Genomic DNA, 12,817 nt, shown 5'->3' with positions numbered 1-12,817 from the left:
GTGGACAGTGTAATAAGTAATTATTTTATTTATTTTTATCAGGAAGGCAAAAGTACATTGATGAGGGATTAGTGGACATAATCATCAGGGATTCAAAGCCATTTTCAGTGGTGGAGGATGAGGGATTCAGGGCTTTTGTCAAGAAGCTTGACCCAACATATGTGCTTCCTACAAGGCATGGAATGAAGGACATACTTGCTGCAAATTTGAACACAACAAATGTGATTGCTGAATGCAGTGCACAGATCCATGCTTCAGCTACACTGCCACCACTGGAATTACCCCAGCCATCAACTTCAGGAGGAGGAAAGCTCCTGGGCCATAAAATTGCAGAGACACAAAGAGTCCACAGTGTCACTGCTGATGCAATTGCTGACGTACACCTTTACCAGAACAAGTGATCCACTGAACTACTGGGAAAAACACCAGACGATATTCCCTCATCTGTTCCACCAGGCCAATAAATACCTCTCAATAACAGCAATATCTGTGCAAAGCAAAATTATTTTTTTTTAAAGTAGGAGAAGTTCTTTGTATTTAAAAAATAAAATAAAATAAAAACAATAGTTTAAAAGCTAAAACAGTGGAACAGATTATTTTCCTAATTAAAATTCTTAATGACACTGATTTTGTTTTTGTTACAGTCAAATAGTTTCCCTTTAGACACAGGCCTATAGAATTTAAAACAAAATGTTTAAAACTTTGTGTAAAGTTCTTAAAAATTGATGTAAAAATATAACTTCAAATAAAAAAGAAATAAGCACATTTATCATGAAAAATTATGCCACTTTACCAACATCATTCTTCTCACTGGTAACACTGCCTCTTTCATTTTGACAGCTAGTTTTTATTGACATTTTCAATGACAAACACGTGTATATAATGAAAAAGGTAGAGTGAGAGTTAATTTTCTCTAATTAGCCTGATTAGCCATGGCCTCCCTAAAACACAGAAAACAAGAAGTACAAAATAATAAAAGAACACATGTTATACAGACACTTGAACATTTGGTTGAATGATATTTAATGATTTGTAGATTACATTTAATAGATTACACTTTTATGAAATTTGGTTTGTACAAAGTGTCACATGTTAGGGCTGTGTTTTCGTTGCATTTACACTGTTTTGACCAGCAGGTGTCGCCAGCGTGTGGTGTTTTGAGCGCTTCGAAACAGTGAATCATTTTGCGAAGCAATTGATTCAATTGATTCAGAGTTTCGAAAAGCTTAGTTTCTCCCATCACTATCCCTGTGTCCCTATCTGGACCCTATCCACCCTGTACAGTCCCTGAGATTAGAATTAGAATGTCCCAAATCATAGTATGTGGAAATGAACGTCCCAAAGTTGCCCAGATGGTCTACTATTTACAGTAAATTTCCGAAGTGCAGATTCATGAACACTCTTTCAGCTAATATAACCCAAAATCCCTTGCTTGACGGAAGAGGAGTTTGACCGTTCGCTTCAGAACTAAAATTGTCATAGTTGAAAAACTACAAACATGGTGGTGAGACCTACGGTGCATCATCTCTTCATCATGTTTTACAACATAAAACAAAATTAAACGTGATGTAAGTTTGGTTGAACGCTGTGAAGAGAAAGTTCTTTGTTCTGGCTGTCGGACGAAGATGCTGATCGGCTCATTAAATTGCGAATGATCAAGCGGCTCCATTTACATTGATCAGAAAAGGGTATGGATGATATTAATCCTCATTTTGTCATTGTACATTCTTCTATGTCCATCTACTGTATTTGTACTGCTTATTGTGGTAACAACCTCTCACACACCTACTTTAGCTCTCCCTGACAAATTTGATGGATCCCCTGACAATTGTAGAGAATTCCCACGGCAGTGTTCGATTTATTTATCTCAGCAAACTCATACTTATGATAATGATGAAGCCACGGTCTCGTTTATCATGTTGTTACTTAGCGATGATGCATTAAAATGGGCCACAGTTGGATGGGAGGGAGACACAGAGATTAAGAGAACTTTTTCACGCTTCCAATAGCTAATTTGTGAAGTGTTTGTGACCCCGTGGTGGCAGAGATGTCAGTGTTCAACTCCTTCACTTGAAACAGGGGAAATGGACAGCAAAGGAATATGCGTTGCATTTTAGTACACTCGTGTCACGGTTTCAGCATTTGTGCTAGCTCATACTGTTGTTTGTTTTTCTCTCTCCCTCATGTCTCATAGGTGGAGCTGGCACATGTGATCAGCATTTCCATGGGAATGCTGATCGTTCTTGGGGAGGTGCTGATCACGGCAATGATTTACTCACCTGTTCCACCTGCTTCAATCTGATTGCACTCCTTACATATTCCTTTTATTTTCCCTCTTGCTTTGCCAGTTTATTGTTTGCTGTCAAGTGTTAAATGTGCTCTCTTGTGTAGTTGGAACTTGCTCATGTGTCGGTTGGTTGCCTGTCTGGTTACCTTCTTGATTGCCACCACCTTCGTCTGTACTTAAGCCCTATTCCTGTGGAGGAGGATTCCTCAGTCTCTGCCCTCATCTCGGGGGAGAATTTCGTCTGGGCATTGTTTCAAACCACACCAGCTTCTACGGTCTCTCTTCGGATTGCTCCTGATTTCCACAATGCACACACTAATCCTTTTGCCCTTTAAGCGGCTCTTTAGACTCTGCTCTCTGCAGCCAGTGCTGGGTGTGCCTTTTCTTGCTTAAGAAACTGCCAATAAATTTACTGAACTGTTTCCCTCTGCGTTTGGGTCCCTTTTTCCCCCTCACCCTTTGACAGAATAAACTGGCCATCATGGACCCAGCAGAGGAGGCAAATCTTTGCTCCGCCCTTTCCCAACAAGGAGCTCTGCTTGGATGACACCGAGATCAAATCTATGCCTCTAACCGTGCTTTGGAAATGATGGCTTCACAGCTCACGGAACTCACTGCGATGGTCCAGCCGCTCCACCCTCCCCTCGATCCCGGTTCCACACAGGACACATCCTCATCTCCTCTGGCAGCTTCTCATACCCCATGGTGACCAGAGGTGTGCATCCTTCCCCCAGCCCTGTTCTCAGGTGAGGGATCTGTTTGAGCTTTTCTCTCGTGATTCTCGCTGTTCTTCTCCTTGCAGCCTTCCATGTTTTCCACAGACATGATGAAGACTGCATGTCTCATCATGCTCCTCTCTGGGAGGGCTGGAGAATGGGGAACGGCAATGTAGGATAACTGACATCAGTGCTGCTCCTCCTATGGAGCTTTCTCCTCTGAACTTTGCCAAGTTTTTGATGATGCAGCTCAAGGTCGGGATGCTGAGGATTTTATCAGGACTGACCCAGGGTAAACGATCTGTAGCCGATTATGTGATAGAGTTTCACACCCTGGCCGCTTCCAGCAACTGGAACGATCACGCCATGTGGGAGCTGTTCTTGCGTGGACTTTCAGATGTTATCCAGGACGAGATTTACCCTTTGGACCTCCCACTCCATTTGACGATTTGGTGGACCTGGCCATCCAAGTTGATCAGCGCCTGACTCAGCATCATGATCATCGTCGACATCGCTCTGTGCCCTCTCGGGCAGCTGATCTTCACTTACAACCCTCACTTCCAACCAGATTGCTCTGTTTCCCACCCAAAACCCAGATGCTCAGGTCCCATCATTCACGCATTTTTGCAGAGGTGCTGACACACCTGGAAAGCCACCAGAGAAGCCCTCTTATGGACTGGTGCTCATGTTAAGAGGTCAGCAGACCAACACCGTTCTAAGCCCCAACTTACATGTGCAGGCAGAAGGTTTGGTTGTCCTCCCAGGACATCCCACTCCATCTCCCCTCACGTAAGCTGGGTCCCAAGTTTATCAAACCATTTCCCATTGCCAAGGTCATTAGTCTGGTGGCGGTCCGCCTCAAATGACCTCCTCATCTCCATAACATACATCCCTTTTTCACATTTCTAAAGTTAAACCTGTTTTACATTCTAATTTGCACCCCGTTACTCCTGTCCTGCTCCCCTCACCCACATCTGGTTGAGGGTTCTCCAGCATATTCGGTCAGGAGACTGATCGACGTTAGGTGGAGGGGCAAAGGGTACCAGTATATGGTGGACTGAGAGGGTTATGGACCTGAGGAAAGGGGCTGGGTCCCGCCGGGGATATCCTGGATCACACCCTTATTGATCATTTTCACCAGCAGCAAGGTAACTCTGCTGGGGATACCAGGAGGCGTAGGCGTAGATTTGACTCAGAGTAGCAAGGAGCCTTTTGAGTATCACCTTGGTAACTGCCTAGCAACCAGATGGGGTTACCCTTGCAACCAAGTAACAAATCACATATCTCTGAACCATAACATTGTAGAGACTTCCGGTTTCATTCATCTGACTCAGGGTAGAAAGGAGCCTTTTGAGTATCACCTTGGTAACTGCCTAGCAACCAAGTAACAAAACATATATCTCTGAACCAGAAAATGTTCTATTTAATTCAATTCAATTCAAATAGCTTTATGCCATGAAAAGTAAAGATGTACAAAAGTAATCTATCTATCTATCTATCTATCTATCTATCTATCTATCTATCTGATAGACTGAATGGTCTTATAATCTTTAAACTTTGAACTTTTAAAACTACTACTTAAACTTGTAACTACTTCAAACTTAAAACCTTCAAACTTTCAAGCTTTCAGGCTAGGTTTTCTTAAGCCAACACCAAAGTTTGTCTTGACGAACTTTTTTATCTAGTTATTATTATTATTATGTTGGCTTGAGAAAGCCAACATACTGAAATTCTATTTAAACTTATTATAATTATTATTATGTTGGCTTGAGAAACCCAACACACTGAAATTCTATTTAAACTTATTATAATTATTATTATGTTGGCTTGAGAAACCCAACACACTGAAATTCTATTTAAACTTATTATTATTATGCTGGCTTGAGAAAGCCAACATACTGAAATTCTATTTAAACTTATTATAATTATTATTATGTTGGCTTGAGAAACCCAACACACTGAAATTCTATTTAAACTTATTATGTTGGCTTGAGAAAAAAGGCCCCCTCTAGTGGAGCAATACTGTCCACTAGAGGGTGGAGCCCCAGGATAACAAATCCTTTCTTTTACTTTAATTTTCCATCCGTTGAAAATGACATATACATGCATACTCCGAGAGCGCTCCACAAGTTATGTTTGTTTTTACCATCTGGATACTCAGTATTGATCGTGTGATTGCATGTTTTGCACAGTTTATTGTACGTATACAGTTAATTGTATGTATGTACCCTAGCAACTGCATACAACCTAGCAAACATTTAGTGCACCCTAGCAACCAAAACCCATTGACTGCCATTCAAAATGGCTTAGATGATATCTCCTGATCAGTGTAGGGCTTTACTGGTTGTTTAGATCAGTGTTACTATCAGAAAAATTTATAATTATTTATTTAGTTATTAATTAATATTTAAATTAATTAATTGAATCTAACTCATTAAAACCTCATATGGGCTCCAGTAAATGTAGTGCGCTACATTTAGGAGCGGGTTTGGTTATTAGCAATAATTAATAATTATCAAAGATAATTTATTAATTATTAAAATCAATAGAACATTGATGAGAATCAATGTTAGCTTTTTAATCCTTTAAATCAACAATTATCAAAGATAATCACCAATCATTAACATCTATGATACGTTAATTAAAATTAACACTAGCTTATTGATCCTTCAAAATCAACAATCGTCAAAGATAATTGTCAATTATCAAAAATCAATAGAATATTGATAAGGATTAACATTGATGGGGCACCACCCTGGAATCAGGGTAATAGCCAGATAGTATAACAGTCTCAATATTAGATTGTTTTCTTAGGAAAATTGACATCCGAAGAATATCGATTTTCGGGAAAAAAACAATGAATGAAGGCTTGAATCTGAGCACTGACATCCCGTTAGCATGACACAGGAGTATGCAAAACAAACCAAAACACTTCTCTTTGTAATATAACAACGTTTATTTATGCAGTAATATCAATTAATAATTATTACAATGCAGTCAATAAACTTCCGACTTACAACTACAAACTAAACAGTGACATGATTAGATATGGAAATCAAAATAATCCTATAACACATGAGGGTGTGTGTGAGTGTGTGTGTGTGTGTGTGTGTGTGTGTGTTAGTACGAGAGAGAGAATTAAGTGATGGCCCCAAAACCGGTTTCGCGATCGTGGGAGAGAAAGGAGCTGTTAGTTTATCACTCAGAGACGCGGTGAACGGCTCGTAAACCGTCCCGTGGTCTTTGATTCTTTAATGGATAAACTCAGTTTGCCGGTCTCACCCGCGATGGTGGAAATGCACAACAGTCCAATGTGGTTGGACTACAATACAGCAAATCAAATTCGTGATAATTAATACACTGAGTATTAATAATGAGTGGACATGGTGGTATTAGGCCTGCCTTTGTCTTGTATCTGAATACATGAGGCCCAACATCAGAATGTCATATAGTTTTCAGGTTTGTCTCATTACATTCAGTCCAGCAAGCAGTCTTTTTAGGATCACCCTGACAACTTTCTAGCAACCAGATGGACTTACCCTGGCAACCGTATAGCAAAACACATATCTCTGCACCACAACATCGTAGAGAATTGAAATTTGGCTTATTTGACTCAGACCAGCAAGGAGCATTTAAATATCATGCTGGACAATATTTAGCCACACCCTAGCAACCATTTAGTGCACCCTAGCAACCAAAACCCATTAACTTCAATTGAAATGAGCTTAGATGGATATCTCCGGATCAGAATATCATAGAAACTTCATTGTTGGCTCGAATGACTCAGTCCAGCAAGCAGCCTTGTTAGTATCACCCTGGAAACTGCCTAGCAACCAAATGAGCTCACCCTAGCAACCAAGTAACAAAACAATAATAAGTATGTGAGATTATAATAGTGATGCTTTGCTCCACAAGCACCACTAATAAGTATGTGAGATTATAATAGTGATGCTTTGCTCTGCAAGCACCACTAACTAGATAGGTACATTTCCTGAAGAAAATGTGATTGTTGCTTGCTGTGGCTAAACTTGTCACATAGCATGTTCTAGCATGTTGCTAAGCACTTCTGTTATGATCCTAGCATGTGTTTGTATGATGCTACTTGTAGCTAATATGTTTTAGCACTTCACTAGGTGTTGCTGGCATATGTTAGCATGATGCTAGCATGTTTTAGCATTTTTAACACTTTGCTAGGCATTGCTAGCATGTGTTAGCATGATGCTAGCATGTTTATAGCATGTTTTAGCACTTCGCTAGGTGTTGCTAGCATGGGCCTGAGTCAAACGTGCCAAACAGGAAGTTTCTACAATGTTCTGGTGCAGAGATAAGTGTTTTGCTCCTTAGTTGCTAGGGTAAGCACATCTGGTTGCTAGGCAGTTGCCAGGGTGACACTAAGAAGGCTGCTTACTGTCCTGAGTCATACAAGCCAACAAGGAAGTCTCTATGATATTCTGATCCTGAGATACACATTTTAGTGATTTTGAATGGAAGTCAATGGTGTTTGGTTGCTAAGGTGCTCTAAATGGTTGCTAGGGCATGGCAAAGTAGTTTCCATGGTGATATTTGAAGACTGATTGCTCACCCAATTAAAACAAGCCAACTCTCATGTCTATAGGGCATTCTGATCCGAAGATATCACACTCTAATTGAAATCAATAGAGCTGGTTGCTAGGGTGCTCTAAATGGTTGCCAGGTTGTAGCTAGCCAGTGAAAAGAGTGATTCTTATTGGCTGCTTACTAACCTGACTCAAAAGAGCCAATCCCCAAGTGTCTACTACATTCTGTTCTGAAGATATCCTTCTGAGCAATTATGAATGGAAGTCTATGGGGGCAGTTGACAGGGTGCCGTAAATGGTTGCTCGGGCATGGCTTCGCCATTTCCAAGATGATACTTAAAGCTGCCCCCAAGTCTCTACGACATTCTGATCAGGAGATATGATCCCACAAAATTCAGTGTCTTGTCATAATAGGAAAAAACCAATTGTTTTCATGGGTGAGACCATTGCCATAGTATGCCTATGGGGCATATTTGGGCCCATTTTACCCCCCAGGGGTACATCTTACCCCCAAACTCATGTAATGCTCCAAAACTGCTTGCTAGGCTGCATGAAATGAGTCCACCCACATGTCTCTATAAAATTCTGATCTGGAGATATGATCCGTCAAAGTTCGTCGCAATGCAAAGTCTATGGGACTTTTCGGGGCATTTTTTGCCCTCCAGGGGTGCACCATACCCCAACCCCTTGCAAGTCATAGCACAGGCTGGTCAATTTGACACCTCATTCGAGGGTCTATGCCAAACATTGTGGGATGAGTTAGGAGCCAAAGTTTTGTATGGAAGAAGAATTATAATAACTAGATAGGTACATTTCCTGAAGAAAATGTGAGTGGTGCTTGCCATGCCAAAATTCGTCACCATGATGTCCTACCAACTGCCCCAAGTTGAAAGATGAAACTCCCATGACGGTAGGATATTCTGGTGCAGAGATATGTGATTTGTTACTTGGTTGCTAGGGTAACCCCATCTGGTTGCTAGGCAGTTACCAAGGTGATACTTAACATGGCTCCTTGCCATCCTGAGTGAAATATGTCAACCCGGAAGTCTCTACAATGTTCTGGTGCAGAGATATGTGATTTGTTACTTGGTTGCTAGGATAACCCCATCTGGTTGCTAGGAAGTTACCAAGGTGATACTTAACATGGCTCCTTGCCATCCTGAGTGAAATAAGTCAACTCGGAAGTCTCTACGATGTTCTGGTGCAGAGATATGTGATTTGTTATTTGGTTGCTCGGGTAACCCTCTCTGGTTGCCAGGCAGTTACCAGGGTGATACTTAACAAGGCTCCTTGCTATCCTGAGTGAAATAAGTCAACCTGGAAGTCTCTACAATTTTCTGCTGCAGAGATAGTTGATTTGTTACCTGGTTGCTAAGGTAACCCCATCTGGTTGCTAGGCAGTTACCAGGGTGATACCTTTCAAGGCTCCTTGCCATCCTGAGTGAAATAAGTCAACCTGGAAGTCTCTACGATATTCTGGTGCAGAGATATGTGATTTGTTACTTGGTTGCTAGGGTAACCCTCTCTGGTTGCTAGGCAGTTTCCAGGGTGATACTTACAAGGCTTCTTGCTATTCTGAGTGAAATAAATCAACCCTGAAGTCTCTACGATATTCTGGTGCAGAGATATGTGATTCGTTATTTGGTTGCTCGGGTAACCATCTCTGGTTGCCAGGCAGTTACCAGAGTGATACTTATCATGGCTACTTGCCATCCTGAGTGAAATAAGTCAACCCGGAAATCTCAACGATGTTCTGTTGCAGAGATATATGATTTGTTACTTGGTTCCTAGGGTAACCCCATGTGGTTGCTAGGCAGTTACCAATGTGATACTTAACATGGCTCCTTGCTATCCTGAGTGAAATATGTCAACCCGGAAGTCTCTACGACATTCTGATCCTGAGACAACTTTCTTAGTGATTTTGAATGGAAGTCAATGGTGTTTGGTTTCTAGGGTGCTCTAAATGGTTGTTAAAGTGTGGCTAAGTAGTTCCCATAATGATACTTGAAGACTGATTGCTCACCCAATTAAAATAAGCCAACTCTCATGTCTCTAGGACATTCTGATCCGAAGATATCATACTCTAATTGAAAGCAATAGAGTTGGTTGCTAGGGAGCTCTATATGGTTGCCAGGGCATGGCTAGCCAGTGAACAGAGTGATTCTTATTGGCTGCTTACTAACCTGACAGACATTCTGTTCTGAAGATATCCTTCTGAGACATTTTGAATGGAAGTTAATGGGGGTGGTTGCTAGGGTCCCATAAATGTCTGTTAGGGTGTGGCTATGCCATTTCCAAGGTTATACTTAAAGAGTGATAGCAAGCCCGATTAATATGAGCCCACCCCCATGTCACTATGTCATTCTGATTGGGAGATATGATCTGACAACTTTCTTACATTGACTGCCATAGTAGGAATAAAACTACAGTAGGGAAGTAATAAGGCCGGGAGGTCCTCGGAGCACTTATTCGGTAGCTCTGTGGCTGCTGATTCGTGGACGCTGCGCGATGCCCCCTAGATGATTTTTGCCGATGCGCAGCGTGACTCCACATCGACCGGTAGGTCCCCCGAAGACGACCAGAGGTGTCCTCGAGTGGCTGCGGCCCACGGTGGCCACGCTACGAGCATTCAAAAACGGACCGTTTTTCTTGCAGTTCTGCAGCCGACCGCTGGGTGGCACCACCATGTCCCACCGCAGGCTTATTGCAAAGAGCTCCCTCTGCATTCAAATAAACCACAGGTGGGCTCTTTTTTTGGGGAAGTTGGGGGCTGACCATGAAAACCCTATAAGTCCAAATACCGACTATATTGCATCACTTCCTCCTCGGGGTGCCAAGGACCGCCCCCATGACCCACGGAGCCACTAAACGGCCCCTTACCAGCTATTTTGGGAAAGAGCCCACGGAAGCGAGCCTTTGATTGTCTGACCATGGGGGCATGTCCGGGAGGGGGCGAGGCTGACCAAGAAAACACTATTTGTCCACCTTCCCACTATATATTACAAGACTTTGTCTCTGGAGGACCACGGACACCTGGAGTGTATCCAGTAGGTGACAGGGATGACCACAAAACACTATTTGTCCATTTACCCACTAAATTGAACAACTGTCTCACTGTTGGTCTGAGGACCCTCTGTGTGTGTCCGGGAGGCAGTGGGTCTGTCCAAGGACAAATTATTTCTCCCATTTGACCACGTTAAAATATTTATGACTTGCAAGTGTGTACAGTAGCAATTAAGTTCAATTATGATACGACGGTGGTAGATCTAATCACTGACAATGATGAAACAGCCTACAGAGAGGAGGTACACATTCTGACACGCTGTCACCACCAACATACTAAATGTCCATTTCCAATTTAATGTATAGGTGTATTAACCCTAAGTCCACCAACATACTAAATGTTCATTTTCAATTTATTGTATTGGTCCATTACCCATGTGTCAACCAACATACTAAATGTCCATTTCCAATTTATTGTACAGGTGTATTAACCCTAAGTCCACCAACATACTGAATGTCCATTTTCAATTTATTGTATTGGTCTATTGTGTCTACCAACATATTAAATGTCCATTTCCAATTTATTTATGTGTATTAACCCTGTGTCCACCAACATACTAAATGTCCATTTTCAATTTATTTTATTGGTGTAATAACCCTAAGTCCACCAACATACTAAATGTTAATTTCCAATTTATTGTATAGGGGTTTTAACCCTAAGTCCACCAACATAATAAATGTCCATTATCAATTTATTTTATTGGTGTATTAACCCTAAGTCCACCAAAATACTAAATGTTCATTGACAATTTATTGTATAGGTGTATTAACCCTGTGTCCACCAACATACTAAATGTCCATTTTCAATTTATTTTATTGGTGTATTAACCCTAAGTCCACCAACATACTAAATGTCCATTTTTAATTTAATGTATTGGTCTATTGTATACAACAACATACTAAATGTCCATTTCCTATTTATTGTATAGGTGTATTAACCCTAAGTCCACCAACATACTAAATGTCCATTTCCAATTTAATGCAAAGGTGTATAAACCCTAAGTCCACCAACATACTAAATGTCCATTTTCAATTTAATGTATAGGTGCATTAATCCTAAGACCACCAACATACTAAATGTCCTTTTTTAATTTATTGGATTGGTCAATTACCCCTGTGTCAACCAAAATACTCAATGTCCATTTCCAATTTATTGTATAGGTGTATTAACCCTAAGTCCACCAACATACTAAATGTTCATTTTCAATTTATTGTATTGGTCCATTACCCATGTGTCAACCAACATACTAAATGTCCATTTCCAATTTATTGTACAGGTGTATTAACCCTAAGTCCACCAACATACTGAATGTCCATTTTCAATTTATTGTATTGGTCTATTGTGTCTACCAACATATTAAATGTCCATTTCCAATTTATTTATGTGTATTAACCCTGTGTCCACCAACATACTAAATGTCCATTTTCAATTTATTTTATTGGTGTAATAACCCTAAGTCCACCAACATACTAAATGTTAATTTCCAATTTATTGTATAGGGGTTTTAACCCTAAGTCCACCAACATAATAAATGTCAATTATCAATTTATTTTATTGGTGTATTAACCCTAAGTCCACCAACATATTAAATGTTCATTGACAATTTATTGTATAGGTTTATTAACCCTGTGTCCACCAACATACTAAATGTCCATTTTCAATTTATTTTATTGGTGTATTAACCCTAAGTCCACCAACATACTAAATGTTCATCTCCAACTTATTGTAGAGGTGTATTAACCCTGTGTCCACCAACATACTAAATGTCCATTTACAATTTATTGTACAGCAGTATTAAGCCTAAGTCCAATAACATACTAAATGTCCATTTTTAATTTAATGTATTGGTCTATTGTATACAACAACATACTAAATGTCCATTTCCTATTTATTGTATAGGTGTATTAACCCTAAGTCCACCAACATACTAAATGTCCATTTCCAATTTAATGCAAAGGTGTATAAACCCTAAGTCCACCAACATACTAAATGTCCATTTTCAATTTAATGTATAGGTGCATTAATCCTAAGACCACCAACATACTAAATGTCCTTTTTTAATTTATTGGATTGGTCAATTACCCCTGTGTCAACCAAAATACTCAATGTCCATTTCCAATTTATTGTATTGGTGTATTAACCCAGGTCCATCAACATATTAAATGTCCATTTTCAATTTATTGTATTGGTCTAT

At 40.3% G+C, this 12,817-nt stretch overlaps 1 protein-coding gene across 5 annotated transcripts in view; it reads right to left on the bottom strand.

Annotated features, from left to right (window-relative positions):
- zgc:113516 (uncharacterized protein LOC541449 homolog) overlaps nt 1–12,817 on the bottom strand; it is a 243,835-nt gene that overhangs the window by 117,800 nt on the left and 113,218 nt on the right. The window lies entirely within an intron of this gene.

Source organism: Myxocyprinus asiaticus, chromosome 46 (genome assembly GCF_019703515.2).
Source record: "Myxocyprinus asiaticus isolate MX2 ecotype Aquarium Trade chromosome 46, UBuf_Myxa_2, whole genome shotgun sequence".
Lineage (NCBI taxonomy): Eukaryota > Metazoa > Chordata > Actinopteri > Cypriniformes > Catostomidae > Myxocyprinus > Myxocyprinus asiaticus.
The sequence above is the reverse complement of the archived record's forward strand: the minus strand, read 5'-3'. Positions and strand labels throughout refer to the sequence as shown.